Source organism: Bos indicus x Bos taurus, chromosome 4 (genome assembly GCF_003369695.1).
Source record: "Bos indicus x Bos taurus breed Angus x Brahman F1 hybrid chromosome 4, Bos_hybrid_MaternalHap_v2.0, whole genome shotgun sequence".
Taxonomy (NCBI): Eukaryota; Metazoa; Chordata; class Mammalia; order Artiodactyla; family Bovidae; genus Bos; species Bos indicus x Bos taurus.
Window position 1 is genome coordinate 60001471 of NC_040079.1, and position 22239 is coordinate 60023709.

The following is a 22239-nucleotide window of genomic DNA, read 5'->3' on the forward strand; positions in this document are numbered from 1 at the left end:
AGGAATCCCTCAGAAGAAATGGAGTAGCCATCATGGTCAACAAAAGAGTCCGAAAGGCAGTACTTGGATGCAATCTCAAAAACGACAGAATGATCTCTGTTCTTTTCCAAGGCAAACGATTCAATATCACAGTGATCCAAGCCTATGCCCCAATCCCCAGTTAAAGGATGTCAAAAATTAGTTCATGTCATAATTATCTCTGAAGAGCAAATCCCATTGAACAGAAATGTGGTCCGTCTAGGTGTGAAGCATGTTCAGGACTCACAGCAGCACTTACCTTCCATTTGTACAGCTAAAAGACTCACCAAAATTTTGCTTTCTTGATTAAACCACAGTCTTCCCTAAAAACTATTTTCCTAATTTTTCTTTCAATTTTGGTAAAGTATACATAACAGAAAAATTACCATTTTCACCATTTTTATACGTACAGTTCACTGGCATTAAGTACAGTCATTGCAACTAACATTCTCCAGATCTTTTTCATCATCCCAAGCAGAAACTCTGTGCCTTTTAAACAGTAACTTCCCATTCCTCCCTGCTCTGGCCCTTGGTAACCACCATTTTATTTTATGTTTCTTTGAATTTGACTATTCAAAGTTATTCACATAAATGGAACCATAATATCTATTCTTTTGTGTAAAAAGTAAATTCTGGCTTGTATTCTTAAAATTAAATGAAAAAATAAACTGGCTGTCTATTCTGGCTTCCAGCTTTCTCTTGTCTAGAGATACTGGGGACTAGAGAACACCTGACTCTATCAGTCAGTTCAGTCGCTCAGTTGTGTCTGACTCTGCGACCCCATGGACTGCAGCATGCCAGGTCTCCCTGTCCATCACTAACTCCCAGAGCTTGCTCAAACTCATGTCCATCCAGTTGGTGATGCCATCCAACCATCTCATCCTCTGTGATCCCCTTCTCCTCCTGCCTTCAATCTTTCTCAGCATCAGGGTCTTTTCCAGGGAGTCAGTTCTTCGAATCAGGTGGCCAAATTATTGGAGCTTCAGCTTCAGCATCTGACCTTTCAATGAATATTGAGAACTGATTTCTTTTAGGAATAACTGGTTTGATCTTCTTATTGTCCAAGGGACTCTCAAGAGTCTTCTCCAACACCAGAGTTCAAATGAATCAATTCTTTGGCACTCAGCTTCCTTTTTGGTCCAACTCTCACATCGATACATGACTAATGGACAAACCATAGCTTTGACTAAACAGACCTTTGTTGGCAAAGTGATGTCTCTGATTGTTAATATGATGTCTAGGCTGGTCATAGCTTTTCTTCCAAGGAGCAAGCATCTTTTTATTTCATGGCTGCAGTCACCATCAGTAGTGATTTTGGAGCCCAAGAAAATAAAGTCTCTCACTGTTTCCATTGTTTCCCCATCTATTTTCCAGGAAGTCATGGGACCAGATGCCATGATCTTTGTTTTTTGAATGTTGAGTTTTAAGCCAGCTTTTTCACTTTCCTCTTTCACTTTCATCAAGAGGCTCTTTAGTTCCTCTTCACTTTGTGCCATAAGGATGGTGTCATCTGCATATCTGAGGTTATTGATTGATATTTCTTCTGGTAATCTTGATTCTGGCTTGTGCTTCATCAAGCCCAACAGTTCACATGATGTACACTGTGTATAAGTTAAATAAACAGGGTGGCAATACACAGTCTTGATGTACTCCTTTCCCAAGTTGCAACAAGTCCGTTGTTCCATGTCCAGTTCTAACTGTTGCTTCTTGATCTGCATACATATTTCTCAGGAGGCAAGGAAGGTGGTCTGGCTCTACACTTTTCATGAGTTATATCCCACTATTCTCCTGTTTGTTTCCTCAGCATCAACGATTAGGACATCTCATTTTCCCCAAAATGCACATGGCACATTACTTTCTTTGGAATATTGGGATTCATGCCTTTAATGCCACCAAATGGCAATGGTTTTAGGAGCTCTGTGAACCAGTGGCAGAGTAACGTGTTTATTTCTTATTATTTCACAGCAGGTACAGTGGTACTCATGATTAATTCATCATGGACTACATAAGATTATTTTAGTGCAGGTCTTATCTTTCCCTATACTGTAATCTCTTTGCAAAGTAATGACCATATCTAATACAGGTTATTCTATGCAAGGACTTAATTTAGAGAAACTTTAGTTGGGATTTGAACATAAATTCAAGAATTAAGGAAAAACTGCCACATTCATCAATTACCTCTTTCCTTTCTCCCCTTCTCTCAATCTCTTTCTGTCTATGCTCCTTTAAACATAATCTACCCTATAAACGGGCTTCCCAGGTGGCTAAGTGGTAAAGAATTCACCTGCCAATGCAGCAGGTGTGGGAGATGTGGATTTGATCCATGGGTTGGGAGGATCCCCTGGAGAAGGAAATGTCTATCCACTCCAGTATTCTTGCCTGGAGAATCCCATGGACAGAGGAGCCTGGCGGACTATAGTCCATGGGATTGCAAAAGAGTCGGACACTGCTTAGTGACCAAACAATACAATACAATACCCTATAAACATCTCTACCAGGAGGAATATTGTTGGTCTGTTTTAGATCTCTTCCCATGAAGAAACTATGATGTAAATTTCTTTAGTTTCTCTTGAGTTTTCAGGAAAAAATGTAACAAAAATATAAGAATTATTATATCTACTTCACTCTTTATCCTGTTGTGGAGAGAAAGACAAAAAGAAATATTCAAAGATTTGTTTATGTTCTCTGCTTTCCAGGAAGCAACAATATAGCTGGAAAGACACAATTTATCCATGTGAAAAAATGCAAAGGTCATACGTCATTATAAGACTCTGAACGTCAATGGTTTGACTGATCTCCCTGGGTGACTATGAAGACTTGTGGTTAGGCAGTTGCTTCTTTCTTATCTCATATTCCTAATCTCGTATTTTAAGTGCTAATAGCAGAGACATAACTAACAGCTGCTCCAAGGGGTTTAAGTCTAAGGGAAAGAGGAATAGAGAAGGTTCTAAGATGTTCAGAAAGACAACCTATGCATCTTGGCCCCATGCCCAACATGGTGTAATACATACAAGAGAGGCTAAGAGGAAGACAGAGGCTTTAATCTTCACTACACTGGCTTTCCTTAGAAAAGACAGTGATTCTCTCTGCCATTATACACTTCTAAGTGACACACACATCTGCCATGCCCCAGACTCAGGTGACTCAGTGGTAAGGAATCCTCCTGCCAATGTAGTTTGATTCCTGGGCGGGGAAGATCCCCTGGAGAAGGAAATGGCCACCCACTCCAGTATTCTTGCCTGGGAAATCCCATGGACAGAGGAGACTGGCGGGCTATGATCCAGGGGGTTGCAAAGAGTCAGACACAACTGAGCACACACAGAGTGAACAGACCTAGTCACCTTCAACAGTCCTCAGCTTCTGTGTCAGTAAAAGGTAGATCACAATATCTAACTCAAATGAGAATTATGAAAAAAAAAAAAGCACTTAAAATGCCTGACATAGTATTATTCAATAATTATTACTTTTCTTCCCTATAACCACCACTGTACAGTTTATATTTTTTAAAATACAAATAAAACAATCTGACGTTATTCCCATCTCACTGTCCCATCTGTCAACGACTTTCAGCCAAAGACCATAAGGACACCTGTAGTTGGACAACTTGAGTTTATGATTCACTGCAGGGAGGGGAGGGTCTATGGAGGTGTGGGGTTCACTCTATACTGGATGCTGTCAGAAAGCAGAAACGATTTTATGCTCGGCAAGGAAAAGGAAGCCATTAATTTTTAACCAGGAAAGTGGGTGTTTGTCATTTTATGGCTAGTCCCATGACCTTGTGTTTGCCTGTGCTTAGACAAAATTACACAGGGACCTTGTTTTGTCTCATTTTATCAGAGCGACTGTACTCAGGTACTTTCTTCTGAGATGAAACAGAATGTAGGGGGGAAGTTGATATTTACTTAAATATTTATTTAAATGAAGAGATCAAACATTTGGCGGGTACTTTCAGCATCAGGCTTAGCTTTAACCCTCTCAACAGTCTCACATGTATATTATCTACATAAGGTGGGATATGAAGCCAGAGCTAGCTGAATTCTAACTACAGAAACTTCTAGTCTGATGTGTTGCTGCCTTGTTGAGCTGTGCTTTGGACATCATTGGATTTCATGAATAAATTCCTGCCCATCACTTTAAATGGATTGCCTTCAACTTTACTTCCAACAGAAAAGATCCTTTTATCTATAATTAGAGACTGGCAGCATTTTTTGTTGTTGCAAAAAGATAGATAGCAAATATTTTGAGTTTTGTAGGCTAATTTGGTCCCTTTCATGACTACTCAACTGTCATTGTGACAGGAAACAGACATAGACCACACGTGAACAGATGCACGTTTAACTCTGAAAATTTGGGTTAGGGTGAATGTGGAAACTGACATTCAGTAACATCATAGCATCAGAAGAAGATTGCACATCCACTCAACCTCCAGTTCCCTTTTTATAGATTCCTCTTTTGGCAAGGCATAACATAGTGTCTGAGTTAAAAACAATGATCACCTACCATCAGCATATCAGATTGTCTTCAATTTTGGGTGGAAAGATGGGGTGAGGCACGTCACAGGAGATGTTCTACTCAGTCTCCCCAAGCATATGTGATGCTACTGCTCTGGTGGAAAGAGATTTTTTTATTAGAATCTCCCATTCTTCAAATGTGCAGAAAATGCAGTTGTGTATGGGTAACTGACACATATATTTTTTATAATTTCATACTTAAAATTGCATATCACACAATGATATTTTTCAGGTAAATTGAAACAGTCATATAGTTTATATATTCATTTATATTGTTAACCCAGATCCTACATATTTCTATGATATTGCCTAATAGGCAATATTGTTTTTTAAAGAGAGGTCCAACCTATGTTCTTCTCCTCCCATAAAGCTTAAGTTAAAATGCATCTGCCCCAGGAAATCTATGAATAACCTCGCCTGGGTGCTTCATCCTTCCAGTTCAACCAGGATTTGTATCCTCCGTTTACAGTACAAATAAAACAGACTGAAGCAAATATGGACCCCAATGATGCTTGAAACTATATCATTGTGATGGGACATTCTTATAGTATATATATTTCTAAGAGTTCCATTTGAAAATTAGGGACAATAAATCTCACAATTCACTTCTAATTAGGTAAGTTAAAAATAAGTCCTCTAAGTGCTCAAAATGGAGTATGGCAGAAAGAGAATGTATTAATATTTTCCCTGATAAGCCCTGTCATCTCAACTCTCTTTTAGTTTATCCCCACCTAGAGTTGCCAAATTTAGAAAATAAAATTCAGGACTCCCTGTTAAATCTGAATTTCAGATAAATGTCAATAATTTTTTTTTTAGTATAGGTGTGTCCCATATATTGCATGGGATACATATACAAAAATAATTATCTGTTACTTATCTGGATTTTAAATCTGAGTACTCTGTATTTTATCTGTCAACTCTACACACAAATCCTTAAAGTTCAGTTTTCACATAGAGAGTTTTCTGATTTGACAGAATTTGATTCAATTTCCTGTTCAGCCACAAAAGAGCCCTTAGGCAATCTATTAATACTTAGCCTGGAAGTAATAATTCACATTGTGGAGAGTTATCATAAGGATTGCAAGGAGAGAGTGCAAATAAACCACATGCGTGAGGGCCAGGAATAAGCAGTTGTTCAACAAGCATTGGCCAAATGTTATTGCCTTTTCTTCCTTGAACTTCTTTCTCTTCTTCCCCAATTTTTCTGAAAAGAATTAGGTGCTACTCCCTAATAGACTGTACCTATTTCATACAGCATTTATTATACATGACTTATGGCCTGTTTTATGATAATGGCTACATTAACTTCTTTCTTCCATCCCTTCCTTTCTTACTTTTTATTTCTTTAGAGTTTGCCAGGTATAGCATTTTAATTTTTTTTCTTTTAAGTTTTCCAGGCCCTTTTATTTAAGATGTATCTAAATAATGAATTCGAATGGATTTTTAAACATAAATCTGAGAATCTTTTTTGACTGTGAACTTTGGTCCACTTAAATGAATGAAATGTGCATCTAGTCCTACCTTTAAATTTTTTGCATCTATTTGTACGCCTTGTTGTAGGTTTCCTTTTTTCCCCCTTCTTTCCTTCCTCTTTTCTTTCCTTCTCTCCTATGTTCTTTTCTTTTGGACTAACTGAATTTGCTTTTTCTTCACTTCATTTTCCCCCATTACTAGTTTGGAAGATAAGCATTCTATTTTTATTATTCTAGTGCTGTTAAAGAATTATGAACTTCCATGTAGTTTAAAAACCCTGGAAGTTAAACAATGTCTTACTATCATCCTAAGTAATACACAGATCTTAGAACACATTGACAGAGAGCCCCCTCCCAACTTGTATTTTTATATGTAAAACTTCCATGATATTATTACCCAATATTTTAGTATTGTCTTGTATTTTTATCCAATAGACATCTTTAATATTGTTATTTTATACAGAATCTGATTAGACTTGCCATATATTTAGTTCCTTTGATTAACATTCTTTTCCTTTGTAACTTAGACTTTCCTTCTTGTATAACTTTGTTTCTTTCTTAAATATATATACATGTTCCTTTAGAAAGAATATATTGGTGTTATTCTCTTTCAATTTTCTTTTGTACGAAAGGTCTTTTTCTTGTCCGCATTCTTGAAAGACAAGTTTGCTGTGTATGCTTTGTAGGTTGATGGTTACTTTCACTCACTGTTCAAGGTAATATCATATCATATTCTTGCCTCCACTGCTGCTTTTAAAAACCCACCTATCTCTGTAAAGCCTTTTCTTTTTAGGTGATCCATCCTTTCTAACTGGCTGCCTTAAAGATCAGCATCTCTTTTTTTTGAGTATTCTGCAGTTTCACTAGGCTGTGTCTAGGTATGGGTTTCTTCTTATTCACCGTACTTAAGATTTTTTGACCTTACTGAACCTGACAGTCAATGTTTTTCATCAAATCTAGAAAATTCTCAGCCATTATCTCTGAGAAAATTGCCTTTACTTTGCTCTCTATCGTTTCTTTTGGAACAAATTTAACCTCCATGTCACTTCTCTTTTGTGCTAAGAAAAGTATACAATGGGCTTGCTCTTATTATTTTCCTTTCTGAGCTGCGTTCTGAGAAAGTTTTATCTATTTTAGAGCTCACCAATTTTTATTTTCTTTGTTGAATATGTCTTGAGATTCTGCTTCTATTGATACATGTTTCATTTTCAAAATAGATTTTCAGTTATTTTGCAAACTGCATGACCAATATTTAAAAATCACTTATGTTAAAGATTTTATTTGTTTATATATTTGTATTTGCATTGGCATTTGTGTCTGCCATGTGGTTTTTAGCCAGATATCCAGAAACCCTAGGCCAGTTTGAAAACTGCTTGTACTGGCCTCTCTTCAGTTTGCTGGGAAAACACTGAAGGAGGATAAAGTGAGCTTCCTGACTTGTTAAACCTAATTTAAAATGACAAAAAAATGAAAGTCTGAGAGAAAAGAAACGAAATCCTGAGGTTGGGAATTCAATTTGAGACAGTAGTTTTCATTCTTGGATGCCTATTGGAAATATCTGAAGAGCATTGAAAAAATATGGATACCTAGGCCCCTTCCCAGAAGTGAAAGCCATGCATTAGTGTTTCCCAAAAACTTCCAGGCAATTCTACCATGCAGCCAGCATTGATGCATCAACCAGAGTATCATGGAAATAACAACAACACTCTAGGTGTTCCAAACAGGGAGGAACTTAATGTAGAGGATGAGAGGCTGCAACACCATTGGAAGGGCCATAAGAATAAAGATTAGAAGCAGTTGCTGATTTTTTTCTGGAAATCAGGAGGTACAGGAATCTCAAAAAAGCACCACTGAAAACTACAGCTATGTATGCTCCAAGAAGGGTTATTCAGAGGAAGACTGAGACCCTTCATTAGCAGGGTTTATCTGCTCTTGTCTAAGTCCTCAGGCTGGATGTTGTTGACACAGGAAGAGTCATGGCGTCTCTTCAATTTCACCTTCAGATTGCCATGTGGATACTTACTACTGGTGGCATCTAACACTAAATTCTTTGGTCAGAGACCCCAGGGGATGCAGAGAAGGGGGAAAATGGTGCAACTCTGTCAACAGATTGAGAATCACTGGTTTGGGATGGGTGAACCTCCAAAATTCAGAACTCAAAGGGACTTGGGCCTGTCAGTATCAAAATGCTTGTAAAAGATCCATGAAAGCATTTTGAGGTTAAACTCTCCCAGTGGAGAGAAATTTTGTCAATCCTTTAGATTTCTGTAAGTACTAAGAGGAAGTGGAAATATCTTCTACCACCCTGCTGCTGCTGTTAAGTCGCTTCAGTCGTGTCTGACTCTGTGCAACCCCATAGATGGCAGCCCACCAGGCTCTCCCGTCCCTGGGATTCTCCAGGCAAGAACACTGGAGTGGGTTGCCATTTCCGTCTCCAATGCATGAAAGTGAAAAGGGAAAGTGAAGTTGCTCAGTAGTGTCCGACTCTAGCAACCCCGTGGACTGCAGCCCACCAGGCCCCTCTGTCCATGGGATTTTCCAGGCAAGAGTACTGGAGTGGGGTGCCATTGCCTTCTCCGCTTCTACCACCCTACAGTGCCTTTAACTTTTCCAACAGTGCTAAAGAATTCACAAATGAATCATGAAAAGAATCTATAAGAAGAATCTTAGTCACATGAATCAAAAGCTATACTTTGCAGAGACAGCTGAATCTGGTATTCAAATGGAGAGGTTTAAAGATGGAGTCCATGAAAATGCAACTGTTAATAAAAGGAAAATGCATCTTTGTTCTTCATGCCATTGCTTCTTAATAAGCAAGTTACAGTATGAATATTGTAAGGCTATTTTCTTTCTTTCTTCTTTTTTTTTTTTTTTTTTAACATAAATCTTATAGGCCATATAGCTCAGTCATGTCCAGCTCTTTGCAACCTCATGGACTGTACAGTCCATGGAATTCTCCAGGCCAGAATACTGGAGTGGGTAGCCTTTTCCTTCTCCAGGGAATCTTCCCAACTCAGGGATTGGACCCAGGTCTCCCATATTGCAGGCAGATTCTTTACCAGCTTAGCCACAAGGGAAGCCCAAGAATACTGGAGAGGGTAGCCTATCCCTTCTCCAGCGGATCTTCCTGGCCCAGGAATCGAACCAGGGTCTCCTGCATTGCAGGCAAATTCTTTACCAACCGAGCTATCAGGGAAACCTGGTCTGGCATGGGTTAAGAAAATTTTTAAAAAGCCCTTCTCTTGGTGGTTCCTCTCCTGTTCCCTCTTTCTGAGAGTAACCACCCGCTTGGTGTGTTCCCTAGTTCTCTATCACTGCTATGACCTCTTCCTCTTTCTCCCCTACACTTCCTCAACCTTCTTCTCGTCTTCTCTTTGCCTCCTTCCTGTTAAACTGTCTGATAGTGGAGCCAGCCAGAGATGTGGTCAGGTCTGTATGGGGTTTATCAGAGGTGGGCTCAGCTCAGACTCTGTGCCTACTGGGAAAGTATCATGCTAGAGTTACACAGCTAGTACCTCCTAGACCATCTCCTGTCATAACAATATTGAATGTACACAGTGTGTCAAGATGTGCTTAGAACCATGATTCGTACCTACTTAGGCAATGGCACCTCACTCCAGTACTTTTGCCTAGAAAATCCCATGGATGGAGGAGCCTGGTAGGCTGCAGTCCATGGGGTCACTAGAGTCGGACAAGACTGAGCGATTTCACTTTCTCTTTTCACTCTCATGCATTGGAGAAGGAAATGGCAACCCACTCCAGTGTTCTTGCCTGGAGAATCCCAGGGATGGGGAAGCCTGGTGGGCTGCCTTCGATGGGGTCGCACAGAGTCGGACACGACTGAAGCGACTTAGCAGCAGCAGCAGCAGTACCTTGTATATCACTATTACTAAAATGTTCACAAAAGCTTTACAAAGAGAATAATCTTATTATTCCCATTTTATACATGAAGAATCTGTAGGTTTTAAACATATTGAATAACTTGCTCAATTTCAAGTGGCTAACATCCTAAAAGATGCTTACTCCTTGGAAGAAAATTTATGACCAACTTAGAGAGAATATTAAAAAGCAGAGACGTTACTTTGCCAACAAAAGTCCATCTAGTCAAAGCTATGGTTTTTCCAGTAGTCATGTATGGATATGAGAGTTGCACTATAAAGAAAGCTGAACTTTGAAGAATTGATGTTTGTGAATTGTGGTGTTGGAGAAGACTCTTAAGAGTCCCTTGGACAGCAAGGAGATCCAACCAGTCCATCCTAAAGGAAATAAGTCCTGACTACTCATTGGAAGGACTGATGCTGAAGCTGAAACTCCAATACTTTGGCCACCTGATGCGAAGAACTGACTCATTTGAAAAGACCCTGATGCTGGAAAAGATTGAAAGCAGGAGGAGAAGGGGACAACAGAGGATGAGATGGTTGCATGGCATCACCAGCTGGATGGACATGAGTTTGGGTAAACTCCAGGAGTTGGTGATGGACAGGGAGGCCTGGTGTGCTGCGATTCATGGGGTCACAGAGTCAGACATGACTGAGCGACTGAACTGAACTGAACATCCTGATCAAGTGGTGAGCATCCCAGTGTGTTCTGAGTTTTCCTGATTATGTTTCTGCTACCAGTTCTGCCACTATAATTTAAGAAGGACACTGGCAAACTAGAATGCCCAAATCATCTAGCCATATGAGGAGGTGCTGGAAACCATACCACCTCTATCAATGATGAACATTTATGGGGGCGGTATCTATTCCAAATCTTATGATGTGTTTTATGTAGACTATCCACATGCAAGTAAAACATTTAGAGCAATAGCTTTGTGAAATACGTAATATTATAATCCTCCAACTGACAGATAAGGAAAATGAGGTATGGGGATATTAATTAAGTTGCCCAAGATGGCCGAGCTAGTGAATAATAAAGCCAAGACTTCAGTGTCAAAGCTTATAATCCCACATTATGCTGGAAAACTTAGTTACTTGTCTGAATAAGAAAAGATGACAGCATACAGAAGTTGAGAGAAAAGGCAGATGACAGGAATATTCAGTTGATTAAAAATATAATTTTAAAAGGAAAAATACTTTTTTCAGTGCTAACTTCCTTTCTGTGTCTTATGAAAATTACTGTTTTCCCTCTTCTCCCCTTTTTGTTCTTAAACAAAGTAAAAGTGACACCTCAAAGAAAAAAGGAAAAACATTTATGTTGTTAAGATCCCCCAAATAGAACTATGACTATGGTGGGGTTGTTAGAGGAAGGTAGACTTCTGTTCAATATAATAAAGAACTTTACAGCTATTATTTCGGAGAAGGCAATGGCACCCCACTCCAGTACTCTTGCCTGGAAAATCCCATGGACGGAGGAGCCTGGAAGGCTGCAGTCCATGGGGTCGCTGAGGGTCGGGCACCACTGAGCGACTTCGCTTTCACTTTTCACTTTCATGCATTGGAGAAGGAAATGGCAACCCACTCCAGTGTTCTTGCCTGGAGAATCCCAGGGACGGGGGAGCCTGGTGGGCTGCCGTCTATGGGGTCGCACAGAGTCGGACACGACTGAAGCAACTTAGCAGCAGCAGCAGCAGCAGCAGCACAGCTATTATTTTTATCTAACAACATCACAGACTATCTCAAAAAAAATGTGAATTTTATGAAGCTGAAAGTATCTTTGTGGCTATGAAAGAAATTTCTTAAGTTGAAAATATACACTTTGGAAAGTGTATGACCTCTTAGATAATATGAGACCTCTGAGATGCTTTGGATCTAGAAGTTAGCTCGTTTAAACCATCACAGAAGCCCAGTAGATTTAAGACTGCAATTTTATAGTGGCCATATTGAAGCATGATGAGGAAAAATGGCTGAACCTAGGTAAGGGGCTAATTTAGAGCTCTGATTTAGTCTTTTATTCCTTTCCGCAATTTTTGTCCAGTTGTCTCCTAACAAATTACTTGGCAAAAAAGCTGGCCAAATGCAGTCTGTGTTCCAATTATACACAGAGTTGCTGTTCTTTCTAAATTTATTTTTGTGCTGCTGCTGCTGCTAAGTCGCTTCAGTCGTGTCCAACTGTGCGACCCTAGAAACAGCAGCCCACGAGGGCTGGGATTCTGTGATTCTCCAGGCAAGAACACTGGAGTGGCTTGCCATTTTTGTGCTAAGAGACACATTTCTTCTTCCACAGCTTAATGGGAGTTCTAACAGGGTGGTGACAAAGGAGGGTGTCATCCCCAGGGAGTAGTGAAAGCTAAAAGTGCCCTGCTAAAACTTGGAAAAATGAATAAATGATGTTGTGTCTGAGCAGAACTCAGTGTTGCAGGAGAGGCATGAGTCCCTCTTGGGAAAAGGCAGATGACTTCAGGAAACCAGTGATGGAGAACAGGAGGACAGGTGCAGGGCCTGACCCCAGATAGACAGGATCCTTTCTTTGTATAATCTTTGGCTTCATTATACAAGAGGGTGTGTACAGAAACAAGATGTCGAAGTCCAAATGCCTTGCTTAAAGTACTCATTCAAAAAAGTAGTAATAATAATGGCAGTTTTCATGGATTACACTGTATGTTCAGGTATGGTGTCTTACCCACGTCTTGTCAACATTTTATATCATGTATACAAAGGAAACCGAGAACTTGAAGGCTGCTTATAAAGACTGTATTATATGTTGTGTCTTCTTTATCTTCAAAATGACCTTGAGATAGAGCTGTTATTGTGCTTTTAACTAGGCCAAAGAAAGCTATATATAGATGTAGAAGCCATAGGCGCTATTCTGAGTATATCTTAAGCTGTTGTTTGTGTCTGTCACCAAAGTCACTATCATCAGGCAGCTAAGAAATACAGGGAAAACTAGAAGGTCCTACCATACGGCACAGGGAACTAGTCAATATCTTGTGATCAACCATAATGGAAAAGAACGTGAAAAAGAATGTACGTATATGTGTATATAGATATATACATGCATATATAAAATGAATCACTTTTCTATATAGCAGAAATTAACTCATTGTAAATACCTCAATACATTAAAAAAGTTTATTTTTAAGAAAATTGAAATGAGAAAGGAAAATAAAGAAATACAGGGCAATTTTACATGATGGAGGAATTACTAGAAGAACTAATGGTTTTAAAATACTTGGCAAAACTAATACAATATTGTAAAGTTTAAAAATAAAATAAAATTTAAAAAAAAAAGCAGCACTTCCATGGCAAAAAAAAAAATACTTTTGTAATAATGAAACATATTTTTATTACTGAAGAAAATTTGGCAAACATTGAAAAAGTCTGCAGAAAGGGAAATGAAAAGTATTCATGATCCACCTTCCCAAAGCAACTGCTCAAATATTTGATAAAATCACTTTCAATAAATACATTTATTCAGATAATACAGTAGAGATCATAGTGTATAAACAGTCATTTATCACAGGAATTTTCTATTTCATTTAAAATTTCTTTAGAAGCATTATTTTAGTGCCACAGTAGGTCAGAGGTAGGTAGCAGAATTAACTTATTGTTCGCAAGTCTCTTTGCATCTAGTGTGTACATTTTGAACACATTGATGGTATTGCTCTTAGTAATTCCTAGCAGAGGGTTTACGGCCTCAAAGAGCATGACTGCGAACTTGCCATACACTGCCAAATGGATTTCTAGAAATGTGATCTCCATTTCAACTCTAATGAGCAGTGTTACCTTATCTGTGCCAGCACTGAGAATGTCACAATATTTCACTTCACTGGATGAAGAAGATCTTATTGCTGTGTTGGTTTTCACTGATGGCAATGATTTTCAAATACCAATACAGCTTACTAAAAACACAGATAAAAGTATCTGTGAAGGGCAGTCTTGAACTAGATGTTTCCTGAACTTCCTGGTGAAGTTCAGACAATCACGTCACCCCCAACTGGGCATGAGCGTGGATATTGAGTGCAAGATCAGGGGAGCACAGTGGCAGGGACTCCAGTGTGTCTGTGAGCTGGCCTCCCCTCCCTCCACCAGGAGTGTTTTTTATCAAGTGAACAGTCACTGAATGGCTGTTATGTGCTCAGCAGGCTTGCACTAAGAGGCATTTTTTTTCATAGCACAGATTGTATTCACAAAGCTCTCTTTTCAGAGGACAAAGTGAGGATGCACTGCTAGAGAGAAGCTGAGAGTACTTGGTGATCTGGAGGGAGCCCTGCTGGCAATGTTTCCTTTGCAGGCCTTGGATTTTATTGTATTCACCCCTCATCAGAGAAAATGGGAGAATATACCTATCTTTCACCATCGTTTGTCTTCTTTAAAGAAAATGTTTTCTGTCTTTATTTTTTCTTTTCAGATTACTAATTAAAACTGTCATTATGGAAAATTTAAATCATACCGCACAGTAGATCCCATATATTAATCATTGCCTAGCTATGTTCAGGTATGGTGATGCAACTCACAGCTGCTCTGGTTTGGTTTATTCCACCTCCCCTGAAACTGGATCATTTTGAAGAAAACCCCAGAAAATTCCCAAAGTAAAATCATCTTATCCATAAATATTTTGGTATGTATCTGTAAAAGATAAGGACTCTTCTTAAAAAGAAAAAACAAAAACATAACCCTAATACTATCATTTTGCCCCCAAATAATTCTTTAATATTGTCAAATAGCCAGTTACCACTCACATTTTTTTTCACACAACCTTTCTCTGCATCTCTGGATAATGTATCTGGTTATGAATCAAAACTATTAAAAAAAAAAAACCCATAAACTTGATACCTGAAAGATAGCAAAGAATAGTTGCCTTTGGTTGCAATGTGTGAGCAGATGGGGACATTATTTTTAAAAACAAGACACCTAGTAAAGACACTGTATTCGGCTAGATACTGCCAGCGAAATATTGTGTGATAAGTCATCTCAAGACTCAGAAACATTATGAGCAAGTATTTATCCTTTTGGAACTGTGTATTGGCTAAGGGTCAACCAATTGGTCTAGGCCCAGCTGGTTGGCTTTCCAAATCTCACTTGGTCTTGCTCCAGCATCTGTGTCTGCTGCCTGAGGCTGGACTCTGGTTTAGCTCCACTTTCTGTGTCTCTCATTCTCCTCCTGGGAGCAGATACTAGCCCAGCATGCTCTTCTCGGGTAATGGCAGAGCCATGGGGATGGGCAGAAATACCAACTCTTAAGGTCTAAGTGAGAAACTCTCACACCATCATTTCCCGCCTTAGTCTTTGGGCCAAAGCAGTCACTTGGCCAAATGCGAAGTCAAGGGAGCTGTTTCTGTGGTGGGAAGGACTGCAAAGTCACACTTCAGAGGGTGTGCACACAGGGAAGGGTGAAGAACTGAGCAAAAATGCCCTGTCACAAATATACACAGTATGATACCAATCAAGTCAAACAACATTACATATAAGAAAACTCAGATAAAATACCATTAGATTTTGATGCCAATTTATAATGCTTTCTTATGGATAAACTGTTTTTTTTTTATTTTATTTTTAAACTTTACATAATTGTATTAGTTTTGCCAAATATCAAAATGAATCCATCACAGGTATACATGTGTTCCCCATCCTGAACCCACCTCCCTCCTCCCTCCCCATACCATCCCTCTGGGTCGTCCCAGTGCACTAGCCCCAAGCATCCAGTATCGTGCATCGAAACTGGACTGGATAAACTGTTAAAAAAATCACACACCCATAAACTTTAGTCAGGGTCTCTAAGGCATATCTCTCAGGTCTTGTTTAGATTTCTCTTCCTTTTTTGCTGCCTAGACTCTTCTAAGTGTTCTTCTGGGTTTTAAGTGGGTCCAATATTAAATGTGTCTTTGTTGAGCCTTATTACTTAATGAAAGTCCCCAGACTCTATATGTACAATTGTTCCATCACTTTAAATATATGTCATCTTCAATATATGCTGCCTTGTTGCTTAAGAACCTTTAATTCACTATGCAAAATACCCATTAATTACATATTTATGTGATTGAAACCTTATTTCTCTACTTGACTATTCTGTGTCATTTCAGCTACCTTTTATTCAGATCAGATCAGATCAGTCGCTCAGTCGTGTCCGATTCTTCACGACCCCATGAATCGCAGCACGCCAGGACTCCCTGTCCATCACCAACTCCCGGAGTTCACTCAGACTCACGTCCATTGAGTCAGTGATGCCATCCAGCCATCTCATCCTCTGTCGTCCCCTTCTCCTCCTGCCCCCAATCCCTCCCAGCATCAGAGTCTTTTCCAATGAGTCAACTCTTTGCATGAGGTGGCCGAAGTACTGGAGTTTCAGCTTTAGCATCATTCCTTCCAAAGAAATCCCAGGGCTGATCTCCTTCAGAATGGACTGGTTGGATCTCTTTGCAGTCCAAGAGACTCTCAAGAGTCTTCTCCAACACCATAGTTCAAAAGCATCAATTCTTCGGCGCTCAGCCCTCTTCACAGTCCAACTCTCACATCCATACATGACCACAGGAAAAACCATAGCCTTGACTAGACGAACCTTTGTTGGCAAAGTAATGTCTCTGCTTTTGAATATGCTATCTAGGTTGGTCATAATGTTCCTTCCGAGGAGTAAGCGTCTTTTAATTTCATGGCTGCAGTCACCATCTGTAGTGATTTTGGAGCCCAGAAAAATAAAAGTCTGACACTGTTTCCACTGTTTCCCCATCTATTTCCCATGAAGTGGTGGGACCAGATGCCATGATCTTCGTTTTCTGAATGTTGAGCTTTAATCCAACTTTTTCACTCTCCTCTTTCACTTTCATCAAGAGGCTTTTGAGTTCCTCTTCACTTTCTGCCATAAGGGTGGTGTCATTTGCATATCTGAGGTTATTGATATTTCTCCCAGCAATCTTGATTCCAGCTTGTGTTTCTTCCAGCCCAGCGTTTCTCATGATGTACTCTGCATATAAGTTAAATAAACAGGGTGACAATATACAGCCTTGACGAACTTCTTTTCCTATTTGGAACCAGTCTGTTGTTCCATGTCCAGTTCTAACTGTTGCTTCCTGACCTGCATACAGATTTCTCAAGAGGCAGATCAGGTGGTCTGGTATTCCCATCTCTTTCAGAATTTTCCACAGTTGATTGTGATCCACACAGTCAAAGGCTTTGGCATAGTCAATAAAGCAGAAATAGATGCTTTTCTGGAACTCTCTTGCTTTTTCCATGATCCAGCGGATGTTGGCAATTTGATCTCTGGTTCCTCTGCCTTTTCTAAAACCAGCTTGAACATCAGGAAGTTCACGATTCACATATTGCTGAAGCCTGGCTTGGAGAATTTTGAGCATTACTTTACTAGCGTGTGAGATGAGTGCAATTGTGCGGTAGTTTGAGCATTCTTTGGCATTGCCTTTCTTTAAGCAGTTCTTAATGCAAGCCTCTAAACTGGACCCTTTACACCTCTTTATTTAAGAATTCTGCAATGTTGTTAGTGTAATCTCCATTACACAGAGGAACTGAACTCAGAGAGATTAAATAAATTGCTTAAGTTCAAACTGATAATTTTATAGTATCAGATTTAACATACGGTCATTTTTGGCCACAAAGCCAATGGCTTTTCTATTATTTTCTGCATGTCTTTTGTTTCATCCTCTTCTTCCCTCCTGGACCTGAGTTTCTAGATTTTCCTCTGCGATGCAGTGAGGGGATAGGTTTTATGGCAGGTATTTTGGTGGCAAATGTTGGTAGGATCATTTTTTACTCTCTTGAGAGCCTATGGTTTTGGCAGGGCATGTATTATTATCTATAAAGCTGAAGGGGTATTTTAAAGTGAAGAGATGTACACAGCCAATAAGTGGTAGCGCTAGGACCCAGGCTCAGGCTATTTTTCTCCTATATCCTGTAATTTATTACATTTAATTATGATAATTAAAAGAGTGGTAGTTTACAGTTTTGCTAATGGAACTAACAAGTTAACTTGACTATTAAGGACTATATTTTCTTTTAAGGCTCTAAAAGGATTCAGGAATAAAAACAGAGAGAGTTTTTCTCACATTACGACAAAATAAAGGGTAAGTTGGTAGAAGACGATTACTATATAGGCTTACAGGCTGCTGGCTTCCCTGATAACTCAGCTGGTAAAGGATCCACCTACAATGCAGGAGAGCTGGGTTTGATCCCTGGGTTGGGAAGATCCTCTGGAGAAGGGAACGGCTACCCACTCCAGTATTCTGGCTTGAGAATTCCATGGACTGTATAGTCCATGAGGCTGCAAAGAGTTGGACACGACTGAGCGGCTTTCACTTTCTTGCCCTTTACAGGCTACTAGATTCTAGAGTGTTGGGTTTGTAATAGGAGTTTTGGAACTTTTGGAAAGTAATTGCTGGTTCTACAACTTCTTAGGCAGTTCAAGTTAAACAATAATCCAAAAAGAAGCAAACTTGAATTTATCCAAATATCCTTGAGTTAATCAAACTGAAGTTTCTTCCTTTACATTATCCTTATTGTACTTTTTACTGCGAAGATCTAATTCAAGAAATTGAGAGTTTATATTTCTTTGTGTCCTAACCTGCCCTTTTGTGTAGCAAATACTGTTACACCATGGTTTGTTGTGTAGAAATAGGATAAGTCATTAGGTTATTTGCAATGGTTTCCCATTAATCTGTATCTCAAGCACTAGGAGTCCCCAAAATACCAGAGTCCTGGTTTGGGTTAGTTGTCTCCTCATGAAAGTTGGAGGATGAGGTTTCATTCCTAAGTATTATTTATTTTTATTCTGAGTTCTTCAGAACATGCTATTATAAGAATTTTGAGTTATTGATATATTTCAGGGTTTTTATTGTTTTTCGTTTGTTTGTTGTTTTGGAAAAAGACCTCTGGACAGAAAAGAAAGGGAAACTAATGAGATTTATAGGGTGGCCACTCAGGGTCAAGGCACATGCTGAGTGCTTTACATACTTTATCTCACTAGTGGTTCCATATTATCAATGAGGAAATACTGTAGTAACAGTTTTATGAAGGCACACTGGGTAAAACTTTAACTTCTTTAATTACCAGATTTTAGTGGTACAAAATTTGATTAGGGGATCTTCTGTTTTTTTTTTTTTTTTTTTCCTATTAGAACTTATTTCATATACCAGATAGCTAAATGTCTACTGCCAAGCTACCACTTAATCAGCATCAAGAGCCTAAAATATGTTGATTTCTGTTATGGTAGTAAAATCACTGTAGCACTTCTAAGTCTCAAATATACTCACTCTACTTTGTAAAAAAAGAAAAAGAATTTGGAGAATTCCCTGTCAGTCCAACGGTTAGGAGTCCACACTTGCACTGCAGGGGGCAGGGGTTTGATCCCTAGTCAAGGAACTAAGATCCTGCAACTGCATGGTAGGGTGAAAAACAAAACCAAAAACAACACAAGAAGGTTTGCCTTTTCCTTGAAGGAATCTTGAAATTCTTTCTGAGTGGACCATCTGAGTCATGTGTTCATATTGAACCAATTATTTTAATTAGGTATAAGATGAGGAATGAAATATACCACTCAGTTTACCTTAACCCAAGTTTAGAATCCCATCATGAAGTTGAGGCATGAAGTGAACATCTTGAGAATGACATAGATCCTGAAATGGAAATGATGGGCTTTGAGGAATGCAGAAATGACATCTGAGGAGGCAGGCAAACACCACTGTCCACAAATCATTTATCCTTCTGATGAACCACGGAGACCACAGTCTTTCTAAGAATCATGGGGGAAACTGAAAAGACAGACACATTCCTGCCCTGGGAGGTCTATATTTTATTATAGAGAGGGGGGAGTTAAATTAATAACTATAATCAAACCCTGAGATGATGTGAAACAAAAGTGGTGCAACTAACTATTAGAGTGGGAAAAATTCCTCGGGGAGGAATATGGAAAATTCTTAAAGGAAGTGAAAAATTACTTAGAGCATAAAGGAGTAGTCAGAACTATTTTTGGGGCCATGTTTAGTATATTGCCAAGAGAAACTGGGACACGGGGAAAAATAAGCTTTATTAGAGAATAGGATGGACAGAGATTAAAGGAAATAATATTCAGGGCTTTGGTAGAAAATGTAGCACCCTAAAGAACAAAAATTACTCTATTTCACTGTTTTATTTGGGTATGTTTCCTCAATATGGGTGGTAAAAAAAAATATAGCGTGTGATCAAAAGTATCATTTCTTGCTGGCTGAAAATGGCAACTTCTGTATTCTCAGGTGAGTTTGTTCTGTTGCTCAGGAATCTGTGTACCACAGAGCAAGTTTTTCTTTCAGTTTACATAATTCCCTCTAAAGAGTTTCTATTTCTGAACGAAGTTTCAACTTATTTACTTGGATCTCATTTGTTGTAAAAGAGGACATAATGTTGCTGAACTTTCAACTAGGTTTTCAACTCAAACTCTTTGTATCTGAGCATTAAAGGAAAGGTTTTCCCTTACAGTCTAGAGATGCATCGGTACCTCCCAGGAGGCCAAGCCCATTGTGAGCATTTATTAGGATCCAGATCTATATAAGGTGTCCAGGAAGATATGTGGAAAGTGCCGTAGCCAGAGAACCTCAATTTTCTGTGATGGATATTATGAAAATGGAGCAAGGCCACATGCAAACCATGGATGTTTCTGCTTACAGACAGATCTTCCTAATGGTGGGTTTCTCTAAGATTAAAATTTACATCATTTTTAAAACACACAATAACTGTCAGCAGGGAATGTAGGCTTGGAAAATGTGGACTGAGGCTTGTGAGAAGAATGAGTAGCTGCTTTCAGATCTATGAAAGGAAAATGCTATGCATCTTTCTTCCAGTCTAAAGCATATGGTCTAAAACAAACTAATAAAAGAGAAATACAAGTATATCTCCTACTGTCACCACCCTTCTCTCCAAAAGTAAAATGCATTGAGGACATCTCTAAACACAGCCAAGACTAGAAAATCACAATCTATGGAGGTTGGGTGTTTGCTGGTTGACACATTCAGGCTGTGTTATGTTCCTTAACAAACCCTTCAAAGTGTGGTGTCTGTTCTTTGTGGTTCTGGCAGTTCCATCCCTTGAAATTTCCAGTCTCCTTCTCCCTTCATCTGCTCTCTTTCTGCCTGCAAAATCCTTTGCATCCTTAAGTTCCATTTTAAAAGCAGCCTCTTCTGTGAAGCCTTCCTGGGTTCTTCCTTTTCCTAGTGTGGCTTGTTCTCCCCCCACCACTGTGCCCTCAAGGCACTATTTCATTCCATCTGCATGTATTTCTGCTACACATATCTGTCTCTTGCACTAGGGTATAAGGTACTCAAAGCCAGGCCTGTGTCTCCTTTTACTTTATTTTCCCTCCTTCATTACTATGTAATCTTTATACATCTCTTGGGAAAATATATGCATCTTAAATATAATTACTCAAAGACAATAAATATACTAGGAAATGGGTCCCCTGGTCTCACAGCTTTGCAATGTATTCCTTCTTCTCTCAGGGATAAAATATATAAATTATATAGAAAGTTTCCACCATTGAAAAATTTGTACCTAGTAAGGGAGATCAGGAGTCTTAAACTCAACAAATAGTCCACAAAATATTTAATGTTTACTATGGACCTAGCATCATACTAATAATGGACTAAACAGTTACGGTCACTGCCCTCATGGAGATCCTTGTCTAGTGAGGAAAATGATCAATCAGTATAGAAAGTAACAAATAATTAGAAGTTAGGCATTGCATTAAGTGCTATGAAGAAAGTGAGTGATGATTCTGGATAAAATAGAAGCTTCAGAGAAATTGTGAGTTAGAAAGTCTATTCTGCTGGTAAACCTGATTTGAGATGAGCAGAGTGACAACCATTCAGGGATTTCTTGAAAGAGCCACCAGTAGGCAAAGGAAACAGGATATTTGCCAACCAGTACCTCATCTGCATAAACCTTGGCTCTTCTGAAGTCCCAAGGGCGATAGAGAATATGAAGATATCACTGACTCATAGAACCTTAGGGAATTTTTTGAAGTCTTGGATATCCACCAACAGCATGGAATTTGAAGATGTAGTATCTTAAGCAGAGCTTAGTTTCGTAATACTCTTTTATTTTAAACTTCTCTGGTAAGTAGTATGCGTGTTTTTGTGTGTGTGTTTTGGGGTTGGGGTACAATACACAGACATGCAAAGTCTACTCTTTGTAAACAAGGAGTTTCATCAGATGTTCCTAACTTTCTTCTGTGATCTGTGAAGGCAATGGTGTGGAACATAGTCAATTTGCACTTGAAAATGTTCCCACAGATCTGGGTGGTTCTAACATTACAGACTCAGAGGTTCTGCTACAATTCAGACTGTCTTCTCCTGTACCAAATAATGTACCAAAATAATATCCTAT